Raw genomic sequence first — 13,785 nt, forward strand, 5'->3', positions numbered from 1 at the left:
AAGAAACAGTATCCTGACCGTGCCTTTTCCCCCATCCAGGTGTGAGTGGGCTCTGTGTAGGAGGTACAGGATGGCATCCTCCACTCCGACACCCGCCTTGTATGCAAACTGTAGTGGGTCCTGGGCATGTTGTACCTGTGGTCGGAGGAAGTTGAGGAAGAGCCGCTCTAGAGTCTTCATAAGATGTGACGTCAGTGCCACCGGTCGGAAGTCATTCAGCTCATTGGGCCGGTTCTTTTTGGGGACCGGGACGATGCAGGATGTCTTCCATAGGGCGGGTATGCATCCAAAGATGTCCTTCTGCACACAGACCTTTTCCTCTGATCTCTGGCATCAACATGGCATTTTCACTCAGATAACTGCTACACACTGGATATTTTCTCTTTTTTAGTGCACTCTCCCTGGAGTAAACAAAGCAGAACAGAACAAATCACTAGGTTCTGAAATACTCGGACCAGCCTTTCTGGAACCTTCACCCATGTCACATTCAGAGTCACTTAAATCACCATTATTTGCATTATTATTTAAATCTTGGCAGATTGCCTTGACTATGCTTACATGCCTAAATGCACTGAATTCCTGTCATATAACGAGTATTAACAAGCAGCTGAAAAAGAGACCTAACAAAGCGGCTGGTTAGTATAAACATGAATTTCAGTCTGACTAACAGGTTACAGTATTTTAGAAGTACCACAAACATGCCTGACACTAAAAAGTAAAATGTTGCTAGACAATATTCTTTTGATGAAGTTCTGGAGACCAAATGGCACGTGTTAACCCAGGAGTCTTTACAAGTCCATCCAGCTGTGCATTCCTATGCAGCTGTCCCATGGTATATCATCATCACATGAGAAAAAGCAGAAGCAAATGGAAAGTATTTACTGTAAATGCATTTACTAATATCATTTCATGCTGCTGTTAGTTTTGAGGCTTTTCTTTACTGAGTCTGTTTTTTTTTTTACATTTTGGATCATTCCTAATTATCTTTGCATTCTTTCAAAAGAAATGTGACTTATTTAAGAAAGGGAATTTTTTTCCCTTTTTGCAAGCTAAATTACTGACATTTAATTTGTTTGTGACAGGTCCAACATTTTGAACTTGAAGTTCTCTACTACTTGTATAACATACAAATAACTTACAAATCTAATTTAATACCTCATCTAGCATATTAGCTCATGGATGTGCAGTCCCGTACTTAAAACTATGACCCATGTTTTGTTTTTAAATTTTTTAAAATTATTGTTATTGTTTATGCTTCAGATAATGTGTTAACTTGTACCTAAAACCATTCAGTACCAATCACGATTGTCTTCCTCTAGGCTATCACTGCCCCCATTTAGTACCAAAAATTAGATACAAATCCATCCATAACATTTTGCATCCCCTTTGCTAATCAACTTGTGCTGTTTGGACATTTCTTGATTTTTACTGTAATATCAGGTCTTATACCTGTATTTACATGCTCAGCTTGGTAGGTGTGACCTAAAGCTACTAAGAAAGAAGCGGAGGAGTGAAAGAACTGGACTCAAAATGCACAGGACAGGAAGATGGGGAGCCTGAGCATGGAGTGTAATGTAGCATGCTCGCTGAATCTAGATCACTGAACACACCAGTGTTTCTTGTAGCAGTGATGAATACTGTGATTTGGCTTAAATGCATCCGTCCCAGTTATGGTAGCAGTGCTTTCACAGTGCTAATGCTACAAGTTACTGGGTTGGAGAGGTGGGTATTTAGTCTATCCTTTGAGACAAGATAAATTATTCAATAAGCTACACTTTGGGGAAAAAAACATGGATAAGAAGTAGAAATGGTCTTCCCTCGGGAAGGGAAACCAGAAAATTCTGTTAGAAATAAATACCCAACCAAATCAATGTAACATGTAATGTATAATTAAGCACAAGATTCAACCATGATGTAATAGCGCTATCAAAATGAACTGTGGTTCTATCCATCAATGTGTTTTATTCTAATTAGTCATAGAAGTAAAATCTTAGCCCAAACCCTCCCTAGCATAACCATGCCCCTGTACTGAGGAAGTGATCATGTATGTATGAGTATGCGTAATACAAAAAGGGACAACGCTTTAACAATTGCCCTTGGCAATTAATTAAGCATAAAACCCTTCAGAATGCTTCTTATTATCAGAATATTTCTTTGGTTTATCACTGGGTTTATTATATTTCAGAAGGAATTTCGCCTCTGGAAATTGAGGCATGTCCTAAAATTGAACTCTTCAATATAAATTTCACAGCTATTTTAAAAACTGGTGATCGGTGACTAGACAACTGAGAAAATGAGCCTTATGAATCAATGGAAAAACAGCTGTGACATTTACTATGGTTTCAGAAATTACACATTTATCTAGTGGCAACTGTTGGATAAATATAACCATAACCATAAAAATAACAGCTACATGCATTCGCAGCAAGAAAGTGCTTCAGTAAAATCAGCTCAAAATCAAAACGCAACTATATGCAAATACCCCCCACCCCATACTATATTACCTGTGTTTAAAGAAATAGACCAAAAATGAATAGAACAGGAAGATGGGAACCCCAGCATGGACTGTTGAACTAAATTTGTTCAACCGTGTTAAAATACAAGGTAGAAAAGATCTCTGGGCATGAAACGTTTGAAAAAGTGGGATCCTGTACCTTTGTCCTACTAACAGATTCACCATCGAGAGGGTGCAATATGTCACTGAGGATCTCTCAAACCTCAAACTCACAAAGTTGTGTTCTACTGTCCTGTTGCTCATCTGCACTCATACTGGCCATATGTGCAGTTTTATTGAAATTGTATTAAACAGACACTTAAAAACATTGGCCACACTACAAAAAGTAGAAAAAATCCTTCACATATAAGCAATCAAAAACTACCAGTGTGCTTCTATACACATCAAACTGTCTCCCAATTATTTGTACTCATTCAAAACCCCAACACAGCCACTGCTAACAGTGACCTGTAGGTATGTCTAAAACTAGCATAACACCAGGTAACAAATCTATTCAGATAGGCACATTATGTCATTAAGAAAATTAGTATTAAAAACATTAGATAAGATTGTACAGAAAAGGAATGGGGCCACCCATATGCGTTGAATGAACTCTTTTCAGAAATTGTAACCTGTAATTTGACGTTAATCCCAGAATTGTCACTTTTTTTCAGAATTCTGTAATATTTATAATTTTCCCCTTGGAATCCTGAATATAAAAAAAGTCTCAAAACTAAAGGAAAAAAGTTAGAATTAGGCGTTAGCCCTACATGGTTTAGAGTAAGAGCACTCCCCTTTGAATGGGGCTGAAAAATCCAGAAGCATAGCTACTTCAAGGATTGAGGCTATTGGATAAACTCGGTTTCTGTGGAGGCGGGTCTAACACCAACGAGGAAGTAAAGTGTGCCCATACTGCTTCTGGAGGAGCTCCACATCTGATGCGTACAGGCAACATGGAGAGGTGTGTGATATGATTTGCATAGAAAACTTTTTGAAAGTGCCCTTTTAAAGGCGCTGTTAGTAATTTCAGGCGTATATAAATTATCACATATTTGGAATTAATGTGTGTACATTTCATCGTCAAATCCACCTGTGTCGACATCTCTGTGATATAAGCAAAAATGAATCTGAATTACCTACAGTATCGCAAAAATCGTGTTTGTTTGTTTTTTACCAAACACGAGCGCCGGTATGAATCTTCAGAATTCAATCAGCAGCACCCACATCTCAGAAAGCATCCACCTGTGAACGTGTGGCGCTCCATGAATATATTAAGCAGACCTGAACAGACATCATGCTGTCTTTCTGAGACAAGGTGAATAAATCCAGGATTTTTCCCCCCTAACCTGGAGGTCTACAGGGCAGGGTGGCTGGATAAAAGTGGGCTACACAGCCTACTTGATTGTAACACAAGGGTCCCTACACAGAATTAAATACGCTCCATTGGAGATGAGTACGCGTCTTGTCCCCGCCCCCCGAAAAGGCACAGCATCCATCCTCATGGGCTCACACGCTGCGTGATCCACATCACAAACCGAGAGCGGACGCTTTGCCCAGCCGATGGAGTAGTAGTAGCGGTAGTAGCGTGGGTGCAGTTCACGGCTTCCCCCTTTCCCCCCCACCCACATTCGTCACCTTCTTCTTTAATGGAGTCACATTTTATGTGGAATATTTCTCCATCTCATCGCGGTAAGTGTTTGCGTTGCCCGCAGATGCTGTGGGGAAGAAATGAGAGGAAACGGGACTGTGCAGCTATTGTCTGTTGCTGGGGCAAGTTCGGACCTTAATCAAGTCAAAGCGCTGGAGTCCTCTTCAATGAAAAAGGCTTTCTGTGTGGGTTCAGTGAGAATGCGTGGAAAATAATGGCTTTAAAGCTCGCAGAGAATCGATATCGGTATTTAGACACCTGTCTCTGCCAGCAGCAACAGTGACCTCCCTGTGGCGCTTTACGCTCACACAAATATGATTTTTATTTTGTTTTTGGCGATTATTTTCATCTGCTTCTGTATTGTGTATCCGTTAACAACAAGCGGAGGTTTGTGCAAATGTGTCGCCTCTGTTGCTGAGCAAAATTGTGTTTTCGGTCCAGCTAAAAAATAAAAAAATAAAAAATTGGCCCATCTCCCCGCCCCCCCCAAATCGGAGACTGCCTAGTCCACAGCCCTCCCAGACACGCACGGCGCAGTAGATGCCTTTCTGATGAATGACTGAAATCCCGTGGTTGGTAGAAGATGTGTGATGGTGTATAGGGGGTAACCGCGAAATCAGCGTGTGTGTGTCCGCAGGTATCGTTTCTCTCTTATTCTGAAATGGATGTATAGCCTCGGCCTCAGATTCAGAAAGAATTGTGTACAACAATACTTAGATTAACCTATTTTTCTAAAGTGATGACATAGTAAGAATGCAAACGTTTATGGGGTAAGGCGTGTTTAACCCTTATAAATTTGTAAGCGTTTATCTACTGTCCTTTTTAAAGCTTTTTTTTGTTTCATTGGGTCAAAATGCTCGAGGATTGTTTTTTAATATGAGGTGTGTAAAGTATTGTGATCAATTAATACAAAGTATTAAAAAATCTGGTGTCATTAACTATAAAATGATACATTTCCCAGCTCAGGAGCACAGTCGGTAAATAGTGCCCAGGTGCTTAGAAGTCATTTCTTTCCTCATATGCTGTTGAAGAAGTGCTGTTTGTGTGAGTCGTGCACATTAATTGCATTTGCTGTCTGCTTCCATTTCTAGTAATGGGCAAATATTGTCTTTACAGAAGTTGTATGCATGTTGCCATGTGTGTTAAATCTTCCACGTGTCTCTTGGCTGAACACTTGGAATAAGATGGGATAACGTGACCCGCCCAGTGAGGCAGATTTCTAGTTAGTATTTGTAGCTGGAACCTGTGAATTTCTCTGCCTTCCTCTTTGTGTGTGCGTGTCTGTATTTTACAGGTGTATTCATGCTCGTCCTTGTTGCATAGTGAGGATTTATATCATGCAGCAGACAGATGGCATGTGGCTGGGCATCAGGGGAGCATTTCTTTGGCTTTCAGCAGAATACAAGACTCCTCTTGGCACATGCAATTCCTTATTGGCACAAGTATGCATTTACATGAGTGTGTCGATATATCACACTACGTAGTACATGTAAACATCGCCTGCACTCAGGAAGGCTTGTGTAGGAGGTCTCACTCTACACAGCAAAGGCCATAGTTTTGGGTTTGTGTGTGTCTGTGTGTGTGTTTTGCCTTTCCATGAAATGTAGTAATATGACAGGCTGAGGTCACAATGACGTCATATGCCTGGCAATGACATACTGTAACTATACTTCATGACTACTGGGTCATGAAGTTGAAACCTCATTAGGGTGTGTGGTTGCTCCCATAAAAATGTGCAGTTAAGGTCACATTTCTTTACTGATATGATCATTTTAGTTTTAACAGCACAGTGACACTTTCTGTGGGCCTCTGCAGTTAACATATTCAGCATATACTAGCACCATTTACGTTAACGATTTGTCCCATTTTTCTTTAACATTGTTCTTAGATTTAAAGAAAAAAACAGCAGTGAGTATTACACCGAGCTATTTATAGACTTTGCCTTTTATATGGTTTACTCTTGGCTATATACATTGCAGGATGCACTGCAGTCCTCCTTGAACCTTATAATAAAAATGCACTTGTCAAGACTTTGCAATTATTTGCCACTTCATTAGGTACAGCTTTCCAGTACTTGCCTTAAGAGCTGCCTTAGTTCTTTGTGGACAGATTTCATGAGATGGTGGAAACATTCCTTTGAGATTTTGGTCTGTACTGATGTGATAGCATCACAGAGTTGCTGCAGATTTGTTTGCTGCACATCCATAATATGAATCTCCTGTTCCACCACATCTCAAAGGTGCTCCGTTGGATTGAGATCTTTCTTTTTTCTAGCTGTGAGGACAGGCACACAGTGTGGTCTTCTGCTCCCTATCTGCTGTGCATTCAGAGAGGCTCTTCTGCATCTGATAGGAAGGCAACGGGAAGTTGCCTTCCTATCAGCTCAAAGCAGACTGGGCATTCTCCTCTGAACACTGGCATCAACAAGAGAGAACTGTGGCTTACTGGCTATACATTTTCTCTTTTTTGGACCATGCTCTGTAAATAGAGATCATTGTGAGGGAAAATCCCTGTTCTGAGATTCTTAGACCAGCCGGTCTGGCAGGATCAGCCATGCTGTGTTTAAAGTCACTTAAATTGTCTTTCTTCCCCATTACGATGCAGATTTTCAGCAGGTCACCTTGCACATGTCTACATGACCAAATGCACTGAGTTGTTGCCATGCTATTGGTCGATATATTAGAGATGTTTGCTTTAACAAGTAGTTGAACAGGTGCACCTAACAAAGTAGTGATTGAGATATACTAGCAGGGAAGCACTGCATCCCTGCTTCTGCATGACCCAAGACTCTATAGCTAAAATGTGCTTGTCTTATCATCCTTAATCTCCAGATGAAATACTCAGAGATCTGCCTGGAGCAGAGTAAAGCATCTCGTGAGATTTATGAAAATTAAATTATGCTCTAGTGCATCATTTCGTCCTCACATAAGTAAGTGATAAATCAAAATAAAAATGTGAAATTCAATATACATCCTTACCCGTGAGCTGTCTCAGCAACACTGGATATCTAAGTTAACACTTTTGCCTCTTTTATTCCTTTTTATGAAGTCATGTAAATTCAGGCTGAACTTGAATAAAGTTGTATTTTTACTGCTCTTTGTGGAAACAAATACACTAAGCTCTAATACGGCACTTAATAAATATAGTGTCAGCGTGACAGGCTTCATGTGGTCCTAATGTGTTATAAATAGAAATAATTGCAAGGAAACTCCAGCAAATGACCTGTTTAAAAAAGAAATGCAGAAATAAAAATCAGTAATGCAGTGAAGCTGCTGAAACCGGTGACCTCTGAACTCATGTCTGATATCCAGCACCACTTTTACTCCCACACTAGAGACTCATTATTGATCACATGCAGTCACACACACACATGTATACATGCAGGCTGCCTCACACACATACTCATCCTGAGCTTTGCTGTCTGCTCTTTGATTACCACTACATGTGGGGGCTGGTGTTATTAGTGCTGTGAGGGTATTTTCATTGGGCAGTATATCTGTCACTGTGATGTCTCTGGGGAATGAGTTGCCCCAAGGGTGAGATAAGGTCTGCTGCTGGAGTTGAGAGTGCTTTCCCATATCTAAGAAGACTGATATGTGCAGCTGATAAGGTTTTGAGCTGGACAAGGTGTGCATTTGTGAGAATTTCCACTTCCAGCACAGCCAGATCAAAAATGAGCTTGTCTTTAAACTTCTGGCTCCTTAGCACAGTGTTAGCGTGATTATCGAACTACATCGATGTGCAGCTTATTTTTCTGTTGCATTCACAGGCATCACATGTTGTCTCCCGGGCATCTCTCACCTCAGTCGTGTGGATCATGTCCTGCTGTGTGCTATGTGTAAGGAAGGAAAGCAGTGAAAAATATCTCGACCCCATTCTCCTTAAACTGTCGTTCATGCATGAAAGCAGCTTCAGTGAGGGATAGTTAGCAATAACGCTGGCAATACTACATGAATATTTCCCCTTGTTTTGCCACAAGCTAGACAGTTGTGCACCAGATAATGCGGTTAAATATATATTTGCAAGAGAGATTATTAAAAATTACCCAAAAAGTGAGAAGGTGAATATGAGCTAATAGAAAAATGCTTGATGATGCAGCATGGTACTTCACAATATTAAGAAGAAATCTGTGACTGTTACAAAAGGGCTCACTTAGATGAAACTACATCTGTAGCTAAGATGCATGTGTGTTAGTTCAAATGATTTAAACTTGAATGAAAAATGCATTTTAAATGGGCCTACATGACTCAGCAATACCTCATAAGTACAGATAATAGAAATTCGGAGGGAACAACTGCGTAATACCGGTGTTGCAAATAAACTGTAAGATTATAATTATACTAATGTTATTCCAGAATTGGAAGCATTCTAATTTATGTAAGTAAATATTTAGAGAAAAAATAGTTTAATAACATTATGACACGTTAATTAGGTGTTAAATGGAACAGGCAAAATGTTTAGTTAGACATTGGAGGGTCATTGTTTAGTCATTATATTTTGGATATAAAGTTATTTGAGTTTGTTGGGAGCCACAGTGTAGAAGTAGTTACAACAATTTCAGAGAGAGAGTTATTTGTTTGGAAAAGTCAATGTCAAACACTCTAAATAGAGAGATGCTACTAGAAATATTAGAGGAGAAAGGGAATGATGTGATCCTTTAAATGGACCTCCAGAGTTCATTGATGAATCAATAGCAGAGCTAGTTTGTTCGGCATTTTTGTAACCAGAACTGTCAGTATGAGGATGGTGACCTACTCAGTTAATTGATTTTAAGATATTGTTTATTACTTTTAATGCACTTCATGGCCTGGTTTCAAAATATATATTCTCAAATTGCTGTTTCCGTGCTAACCACAGTGCAGCCTGAGATCAGCCAGAAACCTGGTGACCCACCTCATGCTTAAAGACAAATCATCTGAGCGTTTGCTGTGTGGAATGACCTGCGTTAGGAATTGTGACTCACCTCATCTGTGGTTTTTTTTTTTTTTTTTTTTTTTTTTTTTTTTTTTTAAATTACAGGGAGTGCAGAATTATTAGGCAAGTTGTATTTCTGAGGAATAATTTTATTATTGAACAACAACCATGTTCTCAATGAACCCAAAAAACTCATTAATATCAAAGCTGAACGTTTTTGGAAGTAGTTTTTAGTTTGTTTTTAGTTTTAGCTATTTTAGGGGGATATCTGTGTGTGCAGGTGACTATTACTGTGCATAATTATTAGGCAACTTAACAAAAAACAAATATATACCCATTTCAATTATTTATTTTTACCAGTGAAACCAATATAACATCTCCACATTCACAAATATACATTTCTGACATTCAAAAACAAAACAAAAACAAATCAGCGACCAATATAGCCACCTTTCTTTGCAAGGACACTCAAAAGCCTGCCATCCATGGATTCTGTCAGTGTTTTGATCTGTTCACATTGCATGCAGCAGCAACCACAGCCTCCCAGACACTGTTCAGAGAGGTGTACTGTTTTCCCTCCTTGTAAATCTCACATTTGATGATGGACCACAGGTTCTCAATGGGGTTCAGATCAGGTGAACAAGGAGGCCATGTCATTAGTTTTTCTTCTTTTATACCCTTTCTTGCCAGCCACGCTGTGGAGTACTTGGACGCGTGTGATGGAGCATTGTCCTGCATGAAAATCATGTTTTTCTTGAAGGATGCAGACTTCTTCCTGTACCACTGCTTGAAGAAGGTGTCTTCCAGAAACTGGCAGTAGGACTGGGAGTTGAGCTTGACTCCATCCTCAACCCGAAAAGGCCCCACAAGCTCATCTTTGATGATACCAGCCCAAACCAGTACTCCACCTCCACCTTGCTGGCGTCTGAGTCGGACTGGAGCTCTCTGCCCTTTACCAATCCAGCCACGGGCCCATCCATCTGGCCCATCAAGACTCACTCTCATTTCATCAGTCCATAAAACCTTAGAAAAACCAGTCTTGAGATATTTCTTGGCCCAGTCTTGACGTTTCAGCTTGTGTGTCTTGTTCAGTGGTGGTCGTCTTTCAGCCTTTCTTACCTTGGCCATGTCTCTGAGTATTGCACACCTTGTGCTTTTGGGCACTCCAGTGATGTTGCAGCTCTGAAATATGGCCAAACTGGTGGCAAGTGGCATCTTGGCAGCTGCACGCTTGACTTTTCTCAGTTCATGGGCAGTTATTTGGCGCCTTGGTTTTTCCACACGCTTCTTGCGACCCCGTTGACTATTTTGAATGAAACGCTTGATTGTTCGATGATCACGCTTCAGAAGCTTTGCAATTTTGAGACTGCTGCATCCCTCTGCAAGATATCTCACTATTTTTGACTTTTCTGAGCCTGTCAAGTCCTTCTTTTGACCCATTTTGCCAAAGGAAAGGACGCTGCCTAATAATTATGCACACCTGATATAGGGTGTTGATGTCATTAGACCACACCCCTTCTCATTACAGAGATGCACATCACCTAATATGCTTAATTGGTAGTAGGCTTTCGAGCCTATACAGCTTGGAGTAAGACAACATGCATGAAGAGGATGATGTGGACAAAATACTCATTTGCCTAATAATTCTGCACTCCCTGTAGTTTAGGTAAATTTCCTGTATCAATTTGCTCACTTTAGTTTAGATTTTGTGTTTGAAAATTTTTCATTGTAGCATCACAGTAAGTATGACAAAACAAGATTTTTTTGAAGGCAGTTGACAGTCGTGAAGACATCCTACGTATCAATAAACATTTCCATCAGAGCCTTAGGTTTATTTATTTCCAAAAGTAGTTTTAGTTAACTTGACACATGCTGTAACAGGGCACATTAAAAAGGCAGTTTTGAGTACTTAGGCAGGTGATTCTATGTCTGTTTTTTCTGTCTGTCTGCAGACAGATGTTGTATCATCACAAATACAAAAGATATAGATATGAAATTAAAGGCTGACTTTGAAAGTGAGTGTTGTCTGACCCATGCATACCAAATAATGAGTGCCTAAAATACCCCCAAAGGTTCCAAATGTACTTTTTGATGTACTTTGTCTGCTATATAAATGTAAAACTGTATTTTTGAAGATTTTTTCCTAGTAACTGCTTTGATCCTTTGCTCATACCGAGGCTGCTGGCTTGTGGTTCACTCTGAGCACATGATGGCTTAAGCTTTAGCTGTTTTTGCGTTGGTAGTTTATTTGCAAACATTTTAGTGGTTCCCCCTACTCATTACCTTCCATGCTAATGAATGCATGTGGCTGTGAGTGTGGGCATGGCTGTTTGCCTGTGCTGCTGTGAGTATTTTGTACATGCATGAAACGGACTGGCTCATCATCGCCATAATGCTCATATGGCATTACGGCTCATAATACACAAGCCTGACTAGTCTCAGCCAAGAATGCTGGAAATTGGCTGACTCTAGACGGTCAATCCGCACATCTCTGTGCATCTTATTTTGGTTTTTTATTGAATTCAAAATTATTGGTAGAAAGATTTTCACTAACACAGCCATATTTTAGGCCACTGGTGTACTTGAGCCCCAACCAAAATGGATAAACATTACCTGATGAATTTAAAGATCACTTTTAAAGTTTCAAACAGGAAAGAGTTTTTCCTCTTGATCTAAACAGTGCCTCATGATGCTGCAGTTTGTGGACTTTTGAACTGTTTTATCTTTTAGTGTTGATTGGGGGTTCGGAAAGTCCTCAGCAAAGGTCTGAATTATAAAGGATTAAACTGGATATTACTGAATATTTACCACCTACTCTAAAACCAGCTCTGCCTATTCACATGCTGTATCCTTATTTGATGCATGATCAAAGTTGATTGCAGATATCCAATGCTGTTTTAGCACTCATAATCTTTTTAGGGTATGTAGTTTTCAAACGAAATGATACAAGGATAATGAGAAGCCACTGTAGCATGATCGTGTTGAAATATTAAGAAATCTCTGAGGGGAAAGACTCCCTTATCACCAGCTGGGTCTAGGGGACATTGCTGTGATGATTCTGGTGGCTGTTATGGAAAAATAGCTCAATACTCAGGGATGAAGAGCTTGTTTGATCTAAATATAGATGTAAATCTGGAGAAATCTCGAGAAACACTTGCACAATGCCACTGAGCACATGGCTTTAGAAAACATGGAAACCTCGGGGGGAAATGCATTCCCCAAGTTATATGCAAATTACATTGAAGCATTTGCATTTGTTTGCTAACGAAATTAGACGATATTTACCGTATTTCCCGGACTACAAAGCGCACCTGAATATTAGCCGCACAAGCTAAAATCAGGGGAAAATCCTGTTTTGTACATACATTAGCCGCACCTGACCAAAAGCCGCAGGTGTTTCAATGTTGACTCATCATATGTAAGAGAATATGCACAAAGGGAATTGTCAGGAAAGAGATGGCTGTTTGGAGACACACCCCTTTTATTAATATTTTGAAAAACAAGTTATGGGTACATATTTGCACATGTAGTACATAACAATAACCTACAGCACACCAGAACAATAGATCCGGCCTACCTTTTAGGCTCAGTCAGTCATTCACCATCTTTCTCTTCTTCCTGCGCACTGAAACCACCAAAGTCCTCTTCTCCAGTGTCGGAACGAACAGGCTCAGGGTGGCTTCGTCATCCACTCTCCGCTTCTCTCCTTCGTTGTCACTTTCAAAACCAAAGAAATCCTCGTTGTCAGTGTCGGAGTCGAACACCCTCAGAAGGGCCGTGGCGGTGTCCTCCTCTCCATCATGCAGCAGTCCAGCCCTTAGAAATCCGTTGGTGATCGTGGATGTTTTCACACTTTTCCACGCTGTCAGAATCCACCGGTGGAGTTGGGCATAACTTGCTTTTCGCAAGTTTATCGCCGCACATCATCCACGCCTCCCGCTGAATGCGTAGCGCTACTTTGAAGTTTGTTTTTCGCGCTACTTCGTACGGCACTACGTTGCCTGGCGGACGGACGTGTGACTAACATACCACTCTTGAACCCCGATCCTTCCGCCAGGCAACGTAGTGCCGTACAACAGCGGAACACACAAAACAAATCCTCTTACGATATGACAAAAATCATGGACAATCCATAGAAAAGCCGCACCTGACTAAAAGCCGCAGGGTTCAAAGCTGGTGCAAAAAGTAGCGGCTTATAGCCCGACAATTACGGTACTCCATACAGTTCTGGTAATTTTAAATATATAAGGAACTCTGGTTTAGCCTCAAGTTAGTCAAATGTGATTATATTAAGAGGGAATCTCAAATTTAAAACTCAATATATTATCTTGGCATTTATTTAGATTGTTCTCATAATAAATAAGTAGGAGATAATTAAACCTTTAATTATAATTTTCATTTTTCTCCAGTGCAGAAATGAGAATTCAGACATGTGACATTGTCACATAATGGCTGCAGCAATGAACTAAAATGAGCTACAGGAACAAGTGCCACTTTGCTTAATGAGAAAAAAGACGTGGGGGTGACGCTCAGGTCAGCGGTTGAATAAATGTACAGAAATTTTTTTTAAAAACTTTAAAAAAACTGTTTCTTGAGTGTGTTGCCAGTTGGTAACATCTGAGGGAAACGAACTTAGTGTTTTCCCTGCTGCTTGTTCATGCTTAGCTTTGCTTCATCGCTTTCTTTAAAGTCTCTCTCTAGGGGAATCTTTTGAGTATTACATTACCAA

General features: G+C 40.2%; 1 protein-coding gene across 3 annotated transcripts in view; it reads left to right on the forward strand.

Annotated features, from left to right (window-relative positions):
• The first annotated feature begins 3,348 nt into the window (after positions 1-3,348).
• plppr1 (phospholipid phosphatase related 1) overlaps positions 3,349-13,785 on the forward strand; it is a 131,946-nt gene continuing 121,509 nt past the window's right edge. Inside the window, exon 1 of one of the 3 annotated variants that reach the window (XM_026174205.1) lies at positions 3,349-3,455. The gene's annotated coding sequence lies outside the window, so the exon portion shown is untranslated. The other 2 variants (XM_026174204.1, XM_026174206.1) reach the window with 2 other exon arrangements.

This window comes from Astatotilapia calliptera, chromosome 7 (genome assembly GCF_900246225.1).
Source record: "Astatotilapia calliptera chromosome 7, fAstCal1.2, whole genome shotgun sequence".
In the NCBI taxonomy this organism is placed as follows: Eukaryota; Metazoa; Chordata; class Actinopteri; order Cichliformes; family Cichlidae; genus Astatotilapia; species Astatotilapia calliptera.